This window comes from Epinephelus fuscoguttatus, linkage group LG22 (genome assembly GCF_011397635.1).
Source record: "Epinephelus fuscoguttatus linkage group LG22, E.fuscoguttatus.final_Chr_v1".
NCBI lineage: Eukaryota > Metazoa > Chordata > Actinopteri > Perciformes > Serranidae > Epinephelus > Epinephelus fuscoguttatus.
In genome coordinates, this window is record NC_064773.1 from 14,990,327 (window position 1) to 15,006,308 (window position 15,982).

Below are 15,982 nucleotides of genomic sequence, written 5' to 3' on the forward strand. Positions count from 1 at the left end.
GGCAAACACAGTGAACACACACAGAAACTTCCCAGCAGTGAGTTTATCTCTTGTTTCTGTTGTAATCAAGAATTCTTACTGTTTTTTTACACAAACAAGGAGGATTTACTAATTTATTCACATCCCGCCTGTTTATAGTCGTACAGTTGATGAATTATTTACGACATGGAAAAAATAATTTTCCATTACAGATGCTGTTCTACGGCTTTATGTGTGAAAAGGTGACCATGACAAATTGTTTTGTTCCCAATCTACTGTGTACCATCCAAGTTCACAAAGGTCTGGGCCTTGTGATGAAACCTGCTGTCAGTGGGAGAGTGTGGGTGGTGTCAGTTTTAAGCATATCATCTGTCAACACACATGCTGTAGATGCACACACACACACACGCACGCACATACACATACTGCTTCGCTGTATTCATTTTGGCATCCAAGGCCAGGGGATAATAGTGTCACTGTGTGTAAGGTTTGCATGCGTGCGTATGGGTTTGTGTGCGCTCTAAAGCTGCCTCCAGGCTGCATGAGTGTGTGCGCTTGTGTGTGTGTTGTGTGCTGTTGGCAGGGGAGACAGCCAGACACATGGCACATGGCAAGTGTGTAAGCAAGTCCCACAAACACCTGAGCCCCAGTGTTTGCGTGTGTGTGTATGAGTGCGTGTGTAGGTGGGTTCCCTTGTTGAAGGATGAGCTCCTCACCGCAGCACCTGTCACTGGGTGTTGATGGTCGATCCTGCTATTCTTACCAGCCTCACTCTAATTGGTCATTAGTATCCTGTCAGTTCACTCTGTAGGAAATCCTCCATAGAAATCTGTTTGTTTGCTGGTTTTGCTGGTCGTCACTCTACTTTTGTACATCTGTTTCTATCTGCTCCGGTTCTGTGGGTTGTCAGAATTTGGAGCAGCATCCATTAAGGTTGATCTTCTTATGTAATTACCTTGTTTCCTACAGCTGTAAAAACACAGGGGCTTCATCCCCGCTGAATGGTAATCCATTCATGACATGGAAGTTAATGGCTGTTGAGCACAGGCTATGTGAATAAAATCATCAGTATGTTTTTAGAGCTGCAACTAACAGCTATTTTCATTATTGATTCATCTACCAATAATTTGGTCCAAAAGTTAATTGTTTGCTTGGTCTACAGTAGGGCTGCACAATTAATGGAATTTAAGATTGTGTTTGTGCCACAAAGTAACACAACTAACTTGTTAAACCACCTGAAAAAACTGAAGGACAAGCAGAATAGCATTGCTAAGGTTACCGCGTTACATCCCTGAATCGTCCTCCTTGTCTTGTGTCGACTCAGACATCCAGCACTATATAATATACAACTATATTTCGAATATTTTCACTGCTTTACCTCATGGTCAGACAGTCTTTTCCGCCAGTTAACTGAAGCTGTTATATCAAAGACTCCAGACTCCACTGACAAAAACGGTCATTTTACGTAGCAGAACACATTCCCCTTTTACATCTTGCATTAACATGCGTTTTTTTTTTTTTTTTTTGTGATCGTATTGCTCTTGACCACATGAAAATACAGTCGAAACACATTGAGGACAGATTGATATTTGATCTGCCAAATCACTTCTGAAGGTGGTCACGGACGCATTGTGACCATATCGAACAGAAGTGTAAATGCAAATGCGTCTCCAATGCACATGCAACTCCATGGGCGAAAATACGCAAGCACGGTGCGCCAGCTGGACGCAGGAAGAAGGAAGAAGACAGCAAAAGTGTCCATACAATAACGCGACTTCACGGGCAGCTAACATCTTGTTGTTGTTATTGCGGTGCACATGATATGACGTTGTCGTCTGCTGCTGGAAATGTTTGCAGAAGAAGAAGAGGATGATGTGACGTCAGCGGAACAGAGCGTGATCGGATAGCAAATGGATCTGGATGTGGACACCAGAGACGCATATTATTACCGGGTTTAACTGTACGTGGTCAAGTGCTATCCGATTGCAATCCGATCGCAAAAAACGCATGTTGATGCCAGGTGTAAAGGGGGCCACAGAGTTGCTGGTCTATTGTTGCTTTGATTAAGTGTGTAAGGTAAAGTTGTGAAAGTATTTAAATAAAGCACACATTCATTAGGGCTGCAACGATTAGTCGACTAATCGATGATTAATTGACTATTGAAATAAGTGACTATAAGTAGTTGACTAATCGGTTTGAGTCATTTTTCATAGAAAAAGTACTATAAAGTACCCCAAAATACTCTTATTGCAGCTTCTTACGTTCAAATATTGGCAGCTTTACACACTCTCCCATGATGGTGAACTCAAACCTTTTGGCGTGAGTATGAAACAAAACATTAGATGACATAATTTTGGGGTTTGGGAGAGACAGACCGACATTTTTCAACATTTTAACACATTTTTCGATAAAAATGATAAGTCGACTAATCAAAGAAGTAATCGACAGATTTGTCGACAATGAAAATAATCGTTAGTTGCAGCCCGAACATTCACATGAATATTCATTTGCTTAGGTGGTCAAAATACATTTTTGCTTCAGCCCCGTTCACAGCAGTACATTGTTTAGCTTCCGTGCTGGTAGATTTGGTTTATCAAACATGATAAAGCAACAAAGTACATAAAATAAACACAGCAGAAAGGTCGGAGTTGTTGCATTGTCACATTTAACTATATATCTTCAAACGTTACAGTTATGGCTAAACTGATAACCACAGAAATCATCGTTTTACATATGTCCACGATTGTAATCAAGTGCCAGAAGTGATTGTTGTTGTTAGCGCAGCGTCACGGTAGTTCGGTCTATTTTGATGCAAAGATTTGTTAGTAAGCTGGAATATAGCAAAGTTGAAATAAAACCAGTGCTCTGTTGACGTAATTTTGGTTAAAAGGATTTGGTGTGATTTTATTTATATTTTGCTTCGAGGAGATGCACCGTGACTAAAGACCAGACTTATTTTGATTCAAAGATTAGTCCATTTGCAGGAATGTAGCACAACATGGAAGTGAAGTCAGTGCTCTGTTTATTTATATATTTATATATATGATATTCCTAAAATCATGACAAATAATTCTGCTATCAACAATATTGATCAAAACAATCGTGGTTATATTTTTGGCCATAATTGTGCAGCCTTACCATCGAGTGTCAGCAAATGGCAGAAATGCCCCTCACAAGTTCTCAGAGCCCGTCTAATTCCAAAACCATAATGAGGGCTCAAGCCTGTAGTGCTTGTAGTGCTATTTATAGTCTGGATTGTTCTGATGTGAGTTGCTGAGTGTTGGAAATACTGTCTGTAAAGAGGTCTGCCTTCTCTTGAATAAAACTGAATGGAATGAACTGTCCCTTTAACTCCTAATCCCAAATGTAATGCTGTTACTGTCATCCATAACACACTGTAAATGTACAGCCACCATTAGTATACGTCGCTGTCAGTTTGCGATGCTTGTTACATGTATTTATTATATTGTTTTATCCATACAGGTTTCACTGTAGTAGGGTCATTCTGTGTTTATACCACTTGTTTTATTTCTCAGTGCAGTTACAGTATGTGACGCTCTGAGCTTGTTGTTTCATATAATCTCACCAAAATTCCTCATAATTATCTTTAAATGGCAATTATATTTTTAAACTTGAAATAGTTATCACATCCAACACAGACTGTGCAGTTAATACAGCTGCTCATAAACCCTTTTCTCAGTTGCAATATTTAAAACAAACCCTCATACAGAGTATTTTTAAATCATATTTGATGGTATGATAGTAACTCTCGCTGCTTCTTAAGCATGACTGACGTGCTAATTTCATATTTATCAATAATTAGAGCATGGATTCTGAAACCGTCTCTTGAGACTGATGGAGCATGATAGTTTAATTTTCTGTATTTTGCATGTAGACGGCAAAAATATGTATTGTGATTTCCTGAAATGTCATCATCAGCTTTGATACAGAGGGCAGCTTGCATGCTGCTGTGCATAAACCAGCTCTAAAGTCTAAGAATAGACCTTAAAACCCTCCTCTGCTAAACCGGAAGCCTCTATATTTAACTCATCTAAGTCTGGTTACCATGACAAATGAGGGACATGCATCCCATATTGCATTACGAGGGCACTGTTATAGACTCCTATCTGGCCTGAAATTGGTTTGAAGATCAGATCAATAGATTGTAGACCCTGGGAAGGTCATCAATATCATTACAATCAAACAATGATGATGCTATAAAGCTCTGGTGCATTAGTCATTCTTGGATGTTCGCTGTAGCTTTAGTGTCCAATAGGATTTATCCGCCTCATGACTGCTGACGCAATTTCTGCTCTCCATACAGGCCACTGTAATTCAGTTCATTACATGTGCGAGGCACCGCACTTCAGAAAACCAAAGGGAAAATATAAATTGTTCAAAATGTGTTTAAAACATGCTTTGATGTCATATTTAGGTCAGCTTATTCACAGTCACTGCTAAAAGAGCCGCCTACAGCGACGAGACACACGTTGCAGTCACACAGTGTGTATGTGTGTGTATTTATGTGTGTGTGTGAAATATTATTTCCAGTGTTGGATGGGCTATAAATATTCTGCTAATATTTCCTTTCAACCTCAGGCTGGTGAATGAATCCTGCTCCAAGTGTTTGGTATTCTGACGGTTTTGCAACACAATCCAAAAAATACTTAATCCCCAGCAAAAGTCCTGCATTCAAAGGCATGCTTAAGTAAAAGTATAGAAGTATTATCAGCAAAATATACCTGGCAAGTTGCACTTTAATACTGTAGCTTGTCAAGATGGAGCTTATTTTATAAATACTGTATTTTAGTAAAGTAACTGTAGTTTACAAATAAACTGTAGTAATAGTAAAAAGTACATTATTTCCTCCTGAAGTGTAGTGTAGGTGAGATATTAACCAATTAAATGCCCAGTCCCTTTTACTAGCCTGGTGTGGCTCCACATTTTGACAAATAAATGCTTGTCTCAATTAGAGGCCTGGTCTGGTTGCCATGCTGTTCATTTTTTAAAACTAGCTCCTTAGGATGTATAAAACCGGGTTGTTGGCTACCTCAAATTATGCGTCCATTCCAATATGCTTTAGTCCGTGAGGGTCCTCAGATCATAAGAATCAAAGGGGTTTTTCACAAAAAAGAATCCAAGTTGTGAGTATTGTTTTGACTGGGTAAAGTGGTGTTGTGTCGTTATGATGGGTGTCGTATTCATACTGGTTTGTTTAAACAATTTGATTATATTTCCTGATCTTTGCTGAGCAACGGTTTTGTGTGAAAGGAATTAAAGGCCTGTCCTGTTGAATTCAGTGATTTAAGCAAATAATAACCTGGGCTGTGAATTTAAGTTTTACGGAGGCATAGAAATACTTAGGTGCAAGTATGTCAAAATAGTTGTACAATAACTTAGGGAAAAATTCTGATCGATTAATAAATTCATGACAACACCAGTGTTACAGATCACACCGAGCATTTTACAGGAAAAGATATTTGTCGATGATGCTTGATATTTATAGGGCTCTTACTTTGATCTTTAAAGTTAGATCTTTAGACCGTTCCCTGACTTTGAACAGAATGGCTCCTTCCTCCTCTTTGTCTTCCTCTTCTCTCATGGTGTCTGCTCTCTGCCCAAGTATGGCTGCTTCTTCCTATATCATCCATTTGGTCTTCTCAACATTCGGGTCGTAGTCGTCCCAGTCGTGTGGATCTGTGAATGATGCCTTGTGCATAAGGCCCCGGCTTGCCTCTGGCAGAGCTGTGTGCTGCAACTAATGATTGTTTTTATCACTGTTTTATCTGTTGATTATTTTCTCCATTAACTGATGAGTTGTTTGGTCTATAAAATGTCGGAAAACCAACCGAAAATGACCACCGTAACGTCTATATAATCACCCGTATTTGAGTGACAAAAATAGCTCACGTTTGTGAAGGCTTTGAAAATAGAAAACCATCAGGCGTCTCCATCTGCATCTGTCAATCTGTGTCTGTGTGCTTTGACCCTTATTAGTGTCACCATCAGAGCAGCTCTGCCTCATAGCAGCATCTGCACCACATCTTGAGTTCACAGCTCAAGAATCCACCATGAAATAGCCCTGCTTGCATATCTCAGCCAATATCTAACCGAAAAGGATCACGCTTTGTCAAATAATTCCAGTTTGTAGTCTGGAGTGGTCTCTGTGATGGCTGCACAGCTGTCATAATTAATTTTGCTTTGAGGAAGGTATGGTGACACCATCAGTAAAAACACATGCTGCGCTGCCCTCAGGCTTCATGATAATATAAAACGGACTTGATGTTTTACCACAATAACATCTGCGTGAGTCTGTTGATGTGGAATAACTTGAGATACAAACTTGTTGCAGGGTGGGATGCCAGTATTTGTGTTTTCATAGTCGTTTAACGTCTGGTACACATATGGAGCATAACACCAGCTCTCATTTATATGATGATTGTCTCAGATAACACCGAATGACATTTACTCGCGTGAATCTATCTGGGCAAAAAATCTTAAACGTCCTTCAGTTTTCGTACAGGTCTACAAAGTTATAGCGATAAGATTATGAGTGCTCTGTCTTCCTCTGATTCAGCTCAAACCCAGGGAGATAAAGAGCAGCGACTCAGATCATCAGGCTGTCAGATAGGAGAACGAATTCAAGGCAACTCCTGGTGTGCAGGAGGTTTGATAAATACGTCACTGCAGAGGACAGACAGTAGGTGGCTGTGGTGTGAGTGTGCGCCTGTGTTAAGATGAATAACACAAAGCATGTACTAGGATTACAGTAATCTGAGTATATTGAATTGGTCACTTTAATATGTCAGTGTTTGTGTAAAGACGTTAAAAATATTGGATCAAAGAGACACATTTGACAGGGACATTATCATCACGTTTTATTTTGTGATAATTTTAGATGATATCTATGCTTTTTAAATGAGTCTATAACCAGAGTATATTGTTCATTTAGCGTCATATTCCATGTATTTTGGAGACAAAGTAATTGAGTGAAATCAGATTATGTTAGATCAACACAAAGGATTATATTGCTGGGTCAAATCTCGAGCGGGTGCTCAGTAATCCGTAACAGATTACATTTTAAAAGGAGCCTGTACCATGCGCGGGTGGATGTGTGGTGGAGATTGGAAAAGGTTTTGATATGAGAGCCATGTCAGTGGGACTGCATGATAAAAATTGGTTCTGACTGTGCTCAGTTCTCCCATCCACCTCCTGCCCGGCGTCTGCGTCTACTCTATCATGATGAGTGTGCAGGTAGGACACAGCAAGAGCAGAGCAGATTGAGCGATGGAGACAGACTGAGTGTGGGAAAGAGAAAAAGCAGAGTCGGGAGAACAGAGCAAGCCTTTTGTAATATCCATAAATCAGCTGATATTTTAACTTTTAAAAATAGTTAATAAAAAGCACCACAAGCCCAAGGTCTTCAAATAGCTTCTTTTATTTGATCAATAGTCTGAAACCTAAATATGTTTTATCTACAATGATAAAATACAGAGCAGGGCTCACTTCTAACTCTTAAGAGTGGTTGCCAGGCATCAGCTTTTTGTTCTTTGAATCTTTGATTTAATTAGAAACTAGATAACCGTTGTGCTCAACATCTACGTCAAAGTAATAAATACGAATAAATCTGGAACTCTCTTATTGTTCTGTGTCCCTACTTTAAATTCTGAGGGTTTTGCGGGTCCCTGAACGCAGCACAGGCAGAACTCTGCATGAGTTCTTTTTCCCCTCAGCTCCATTTTGTGGAGTTTGGGTCTTGGTGTGGATACTTGATCACTTGATGTTCTACCACATCCGGTCCGATTTTGCAGTATGCAAGCCAGCATGCTTTCTGGCTGTTCTGACCCACAATCCTCTGCGCAATGGACGATACGTCACATCGGCTGACCACAAACACATGACAGCTGATTGACAGTTATCAGAAGTCCCAGTGACAGATGACCTCTAACCTCTAACCCATGACAAACAACAGGACATAACTATGAAAATAGCAATGACAGAGAACTGCAGATGTAATTTCACCAACACAAATATATAATATAGAATCTACAGTCTGTGCAGTTGTGAGTTAAACTACACACATTGCAAAGTAACAACAGCAGAGCTTTATGGTTGATCTCCGTCTCTGGCGAATTTGGTAAGTGCCGTTTGTTTATCTCCAAGGTAACGGATATAAAAGGAAGAGGGTCGGAAGTTCAGTTTGTAACAAAGTAGTATGTCCCGATTGTGTGCATACTGCATGCAACAGCACATACTTTTTAAGGGCAGCTACAGTGCAACAATCTGACAACCACTTTTTTAGCGATTAGCCAGGAGGTCAGAAGAGAGAAAGTAGGCAGGACACACAACTACCTCTGTCTTTTTGGGATGCAGAAATGAGTTTGACAACATGACTGCCTCAGAGGTAAGACTGTCTGACAGTGTGCGCCATCATCCCTATACAAACGATTTTAGCGTCTCACCCCTCTCTGCAGCAGTGTCACTGAAAAGCTGAGCAGAAATCGTCATTTCCTTTGTGACAAATGAGAAAATGAGGCCCCACTGCCTCCCAGTCCGAGTTTAACTGTGACTGCACATTGATGGACGCAAATTAAGAGGAAGGCTCAGTACAGTATGTGCACCCTCAGGCTACAATAAGAGCAGCAGTATGAAAAAAAATATTTTACACAGTTACTTAGCAGACAGCACTTTGTCATTAATTTCAATGAGCACGCATGGTTCATAAAAGGTTGCTACCTCTGAAATATCGCCGGGGAAGGCAGAGTGGGCTGCATGTCTGAACGCATTTGTAACTTTACCCATGCATGTATGCATGTGTGTTTTTTATGGTCTTCTCTCGTGATGCTAATGCAGGTTTGCAAAGATTGTGGGCGGTTTGTGACTTAATGCGGTTTTCACATTTGATTACAATCACGTCACACTGCCCCTTCAAGGGTAATATTTGCTCAGCATCTCTGTCTCTCTTGCTCACATGCACATACTCACTGACACACGCAGAGGTATTGTGAGTTCATTAGATCCCGTTCTTTGAAAAATGTGTTTTTCTTATGCTTATGTCCACTAAAATGTCTGACCATGACCAAACTGACTCGTATTTGTGCAAAGTTTGTTACTAGAAATGTTTTCAGATTCATCTACTGAGGGGGCAAAGTCTGTGCACTTCCCTAAATCTGAGATTCAAATGTATGCCGGGCAAACTAGATTAGGTACGTCACTAATATGGAAGTCAGTCATGTCTACTTATGTAACACTATTTGACGGGGGAACAGACTCTAAACAACACTAGCAAAAAACATTAATAAAAGATGCTAATGACACTTACTTTTCAGATACAGCTGCTAGTCACTGATTTTATTGCACATCTGAGTTTGGGTCTGACTGAGGCTCAAGCATGTATGGCTGAATCTCTCCAATGTTCCCTTAAACTAGCTGTCTTTTTGTACACTGCTCTTGCACTAGTCAACCAAGTGCTAGTCTCCTGTACCCAAAACAATCTCCACACTTTGTTTTGTCGATGTGTCAGTGCTGGAGAAAGCAGACAGCAAAAAGCAGTGGTTCATGGCGAGGCGCAAGGCGCGAGGGTGCATTCACACCAACCTTGTTTGGTTCGGTTCAATCAAACTCAAGATCGTTTGCCCCCAAAGTGGAGTTCGTTCGGGCAGGTGTGCGCCAAAACAACTGGACCGAGACCTTCTTGAAGAGGTGGTCTCGATCCAGTTGCAAACAAACTCTGGTGCGGTTCGTTTGTGGTGAGAACGTGTTCTGACCTCGATCCGAACCAACTGCAGTCACATGACACATTGTTTGGGTTAAACATGAGCATGTTACAGTCCTGGAGGATTATTAATGTGCACCTCCTCCTGTACTGCCTTAATATGCACATTCAGCACATCCACTGCATCAAAACATTGTTTTCTAGTTGGAGCCGCGCCTCGTTTTCAAACTGTATGGTTTGACTAAAATGAACAATGACAGCAATATAGTCCACGATGAGCAGCGCTGAAATCAACCTGCGTAGTTGTCCCTCCATTGTGACATTAGAAAGTGTCACATTTATCTTGCAAGTGTATTCTTCTTCAACGTTTGGTTTACTTCCTGGATTTTTCCCACATGGAAATTCTGACCAATCAACAGCAGCTTTCTCGCACAGACATTTTATCTGATCCGCTTCTACAGTGGTGGAAAAAAGTTTTCGGACACCCCCTGCATTTGTGAAATATTGCATTAAGAATCACTCTTAGGTCTTCAAGTGCAATTTCTTTTAGTACAGTCACAGCCAAAATACTAAATAAATCCTAAAAAAGCCATTAAAAACTTAAAATTGATTGGTTCCATAAAAATACATAAGAAATTTTGAGTATTGGGTCATTTAAGTACCAGTGATGAAGGTCGTTCTTTTAATTAAAAGACACATTTTTTGTTGCCAAGCTTCGTGTCTACATAAAGCCAGCACATTTGAAAGTTCTTCAGACACAAAAATGGCTAAAACAAGGAACCTAACGCAGGAAACACGCCTGAAGATAAAGATTCTCAGCCAGGAAGGGTACAGCTGCCGCCAGATAGCCAGGAAGTGCAGATGCAGTCCTTCAGCAGTTGGATACACTCTGCAGAAATACAGACGAACCAACAGCTTGGAAGACAAAGCAAGATCTGGGCGTCCAAGGGTTTCTTCAGCAAGAAATGACCGCATCCTGATCCGCATGTGCAGGCAAAACCGCCGAATGACATCACAGGAGCTTCAGCAGCAGTGGTCAAACCAAACTGGTGTCCAGTGTTCCACCCGCACTGTACGTGGCCGACTTTTAGATCATGTCTTAAGGTCCTACAAGGCTATCAAGAAGCCCCTGATCAATGAGGGACAGAGGTTAGCCCGGCGTCGTTGGGCCCAGGCACACAAGAACTGGACAGCCAGGAATTGGAAGAAGATTTTGTGGTCAGATGAGTCCAGTTTCCAGCTTTATCTTCCTCCTACTAATGTGAGGGTACGCAGAAGGCCAGGCGAAGCATTATCTCCAGCATGTACAGTACCTACTGTCAAGCATGGTGGAGGCAGTATCATGGTTTGGGGATGCATGAGTGCTGCTGGTGTTGGTCATCTCACTGCCTGTGATGGCACATTGAACTCTACCAAGTATTGTACCATTCTCGAAACGCACATGCTCCCTTCTGCGCGTGCACTGTTCCGTCGAGGTGAAAACTGGATGTTTCAACAAGATAATGCCCCTTGCCACACATCCAAGGCCAGTAGAACTTGGCTGCAGGAGCACAGTATCCAGGTCTTAGAGTGGCCAGCTCAATCCCCGGACATGAGCCCCATTGAAAATCTGTGGTGGATTATCAAAAGGTCTGTTTCAAAGCATAAACCAAAGAACTGAGAAGAATTAAAAGCAGTAATTCAAGAAGAATGGGACAAGATTACCCCTCAACAGTGTGAAAGGCTCGTGGGGAACATGCCAGCCAGGATTAGAGCTCTACTACGTGCCAATGGCAGGACTACTAAATATTAATTTGATGATGTGATGGTTTATTTATTTTTTGTTCAGTTTTGAACACATTCTCTGTCATTTGTTGACTTTGATACCGATAATGCTGAGAACTGACATATTGAAACTGAATTTAGTTTTGTTAGTTTTTCTTGTAAACAATAAACAAAAAAATATAATTTGTATTTGTTTGTATCTGTCTAATGCAGCCACACCTTTTGAAACACAAAAAAGACTTTTCCACAGATATTTCATGATAATATTTGAGATTGTGTAAAATTTTAAGGGCGTCCGAAAACTTTTTTCCACCACTGTAGATGCTGCCATGAGAACACAAACCAACTCTCTGCAATTATACAACTTTGTGACAAGATTAGTCCCTGATTCAGACCAAAGCAAGACAACTCTAGGTCTGAAAGCACCCTGAGAGAAAGAGTAGTTCTTCCAGACCCTTTTCAGGGTTATCTCCTCCTTTTATTAATCTTAGCCGAATACTTTTTACATACTTTAAAATATGTCTGGAGAGGAACTTTAAGTTCATTAGTCAGTAGTGTGCTCTTCCAATAAGCTGACAAAGTTGTAGTTGTAAAAGTTGTATGAAACAGCCTCACTTGTCTTAATTACAGACTGTCCTATTAAGTCTTAAATTGTATTTTATTTGAATCTTAAACTTTTCAGTTTAAGGCAATCCAGTAATCAGCACAACACTTTTGGCATATCTGAGTCTCTAATCTGTAGTTTTCACAAAGTAGAACAAAGACACATTTACTCCTCTCTAATTGGCAGTGGTTGCAAATGTGTTTTTTTTCTGGCCGGACATTTTTTCAGTTGTCCTGTTTCAGTGGCCACAGAGGTCATTACTGGTCTACCTAGCCATGGGGAATCAAAATTGACCCCAGGCGTGAGTCGGAGGGAGTCTGAGTTATACTCCGTCTCATTGGGTCGGGTCATTTTAAATGTCATTTAAAATGTGTCATTTTACTGCCATGAATTTTGGGTCTGAAAAATATGTCTAGCCTAGTACCTGAGCGGACATGAATGGATCAGAGCGTGCTAACGGCTGTGTGCAGGATATGAAAATCGGTCTTTCTAGCATTTAAGTACATTACATTTGGAATTTGTTTCCATTACTTTACAGTCATTATTACTGAAATGATGCTCTTTTCGACAGCAACTGCTTGTTAATGGGTAGTGCAACATGCTGCTGCTGGTGTTGGTGTTGTTTATTTGTGTCAATTCAGGTCTACAGTGTCCTGAATTGGGTCTACTTATCTTTATTCCACTCTATTTGTATTTATGAACTTTGGTAGACTTTCCATAGATCTGATTTGGATCTTACCCAACATTTTGGATCACTAATTATTTTTACCTACACAAAATATTCGTTTTTTTGCCCTTGTTTAAAAAAAAAGACAATATTCCTATAAGTTGTTTACTTTGTTGTCAAAATGAATCTTTGACTAATACTCCCGTTTACATGCAGCCCTGCATTCTCTGATTAACGTGCCCTAACATGATATTCATCACATCGCAATATGGAAAAGTTGAACGCTTGTGCCAAGATTTTTTCAAGTTTTCCACTGGTGGAATTGTGTGAACACATCCTCCCTCTTTCATTCTTTCAGCCACCTTCTTGAAAGGTCGCCGCTGTGATATGTGGGCATATTCAAAAACCTGTTGATATCCAAGTTATGATGTGTAAAGTAGGTGTGTTTCTCCTTCCCACCAGGAATGTGGGCTTTTCTTATGGGCATGCATCTCTATCCCCTGCCTTGACTGTTGGCAAGTTAGCCGTACTGGTAAGAAGCCGTGTGTCACAAACTGCAGTAAAAACCCCAGTTGAGATGTGCATTTCAAATGCATTGTATACATGTCCAAAGAGTGCTCCCAAAACCTGACTAACATCAGCATATTCCACATTTCTTAACGTGAAAATGCTACATTTGGAATAAGGCTGAATTTGGAAAATCCAGACGGAAAATGCTGTTTCCATTCAAATTCAAAATATTGTCATATTCAGAGTAACAGTGGAATATTAGCGTGCATGTTAGCATACCTAATGATCATCCCTAACTTTGGTGACATCCTTCTCATAGATTTGTGACTTTGGTTTTCATCCATCTTTTAGTCTTGGCCAATGGGAGTCTCTTGTTTTTGCATGTTGCTCAGGAATGCTTTGTGATGGAGGATTCCTCTTCCTCCTACTCTCTGGCTCTGTCTTTCTCTCTCTGGCTATGCTCAGAGCCAGGTAAATGCAACTGTCATCACTTATGTGTATATAATGATAGTATGCTCAGACAGTTTCACATTTGAGTTACTCCCACTTGCTTAAGTGAATGCAACATTTGTTGTGTACTGTACTGTAAGTGCTGTGCTTAAAAGCACCAACTTCAGCAGTAATACAAGTATTATTGAATCAGCACTGGCTGATGGAAAAATCTATGTCGTACTTTGTGTATTTGAATAGTACATCGTGGTTAAAACACTTCAGGTTGCTGCAGTCATCATGTTTAGTGTGTATACGTGTGTGTAAATTCAGTTAGTCAATCCCAAACACTGACATCTTTATTTATCTGTCTTCATACTGGGCTTCTGTTTAGAATGTGTATTTCACTGATGAGGCCAGTTTGACCAGAAGCTATACAATATGTCTCCTCCTGGTGATGGTTTAATTTGTACTCAGTTGTAAGTGTGTTTGTGTGTGAGACAGTATGTGTGTGTGTTTGGCCGAGAGCAATGAGGGCCCATGAGTTCATACTTCACGGAGCATCAAATGGATGAATCAATTTCAAGGCTTGCAGGAAAATAAATGTATGTTTTGTGTGTGTGTGTGTGTGTGTGCGCGCACGTATGGGGGTTATGCAAACAAAGCTGCACAAGCATATTCATGTGCCCCAGTTGCTTTGTTATAATGCACATGTTGCCATGCACAAACCACACATAATTTATAAATGCATCGTGTGTAAATGCGACCTTGTGTGTGCACATGTAGATTCATTTGCATATTTCACATTCACATATCTGCCTACATTTTAAAAGTGCAGCTTCGTCATGTTTCATCACGTGCAGGTTTAGGTGAGACAGAAGGGTCCAGTAATGGGTCATCCTTGCTCCCATAAAGGACGCCTGTCACACCATCTCCCCTACAGAGCTGTCATTACACTGAATGTGTGCACGTGTGTGTTGTGCATCCTCCTCACCACGCAAATTGACAGTCTGCTCGGCTATAATTTAATTTAATCCTCATCATCTCCCTGCATCGTGCTGAAACTCAGTGTAGTCATGCTGTTCAGGCAGCAGTGCTGCAGTTGACACAAGACTCGGGGTCAGCAGGCAATCTGTTGCCCAAATTTGTGTGTTGGTTATGAGTTTCAACACAGTCATTGACAAAAGCTGCTGTTGGATCATATACAGATCATTAATAAAAGAGAGAGTTAGAGGGGAGTGGAGGGAGACCCAAAAAAAGCTTAAAGGGACACTTCACCCCAACATACAAAGTACATATTTTTCCTCTTATCCGTAGTGCTATTTATCAGTCTAGATCAGGGTTGTCAAACATATGGCTCAGGGCCAGCACCAGCCCGCCAAAGGGTCTAATCCGGCCCAGCAAAACTAATAGTGATGCACTTGTGAGGGCTAAGAGGCCAGGTTTCAGGAGCAACATTGAGTCGCTTTCTTCTTGTAAAACGCTGCTTCAGAGGCTTTTTACAGTTCTTTTCTTTCACTTTAGTTTGCTCTGGTGATGTCAGGATTACTACACAGGAGTGGAAATGTACAGAAAAATGTACATGCAGTGACAGAGAGTAGTCGACTGACTGACTGTGGAAAAACTGAGAAATATTGTTGAAGTTGCATTTATTCTTCTGAAGACATCACAGTCATCTGTTTTGTAAATGGATATTTAAAAATGTACTTCTTTAAACAAAAAAAGGGTAAAATTTGGAGGTGTTTGTTATTCATACGATATTTTGCAGTAGTTTTACTGGTCCGTCCCACCTGTGATCAAATGGGACTATATGTGGCCCTCAAACTAAAACGAGTTGGTCACTCCTGGTCTAGATTGTTGTAGTGTCAGTTGCCGAATGGTCGGTGGAAATTTGTGTTTGGTAGGTTATTTCTTTGTTCTTCTCTCTCAAAACAAGAGTCAATAGCAACAGCAAAAAAACAGCTGTTTGGCATTGGTAGAGAAGATTTGGCAAATTTTTCATTGGCACAACCCACATACTCAGCTCTGCTGCTCATCCCACAGATGCATTGTCCTTACAAATGTGGCACCATTTAAAAGGGGAATAAACAGGCTTTCCAACGGTAAGAGTTATTGCCAGAAACCATTGTTACAACAAAGAAATAATCTACCAAACACAAATTTACTTACTTTTTGTGCTTAGTTTAGATGGCACTCGGCTTGTGGTGCTCAAAGTACCAAAAAATACATTTGAAAAACTCCACAGCAATGTCTCTTTCCAGAAATCATGACCCAGTTACGCAAGATAATCCACAGTACTTGTTGTAAGCTGTTT

The 15,982-nt window shown here is 40.6% G+C and overlaps 1 protein-coding gene across 1 annotated transcript in view; it reads left to right on the forward strand.

Moving 5' to 3' along the window:
* Positions 1-13,243: 13,243 nt before the first annotated feature.
* Positions 13,244-15,982, forward strand: part of atp2b1a (ATPase plasma membrane Ca2+ transporting 1a) — a 165,258-nt gene continuing 162,519 nt past the window's right edge. Inside the window, exon 1 of the mRNA XM_049566228.1 lies at positions 13,244-13,261. The gene's annotated coding sequence lies outside the window, so the exon portion shown is untranslated. The remainder of the gene's footprint in view (positions 13,262-15,982) is intronic.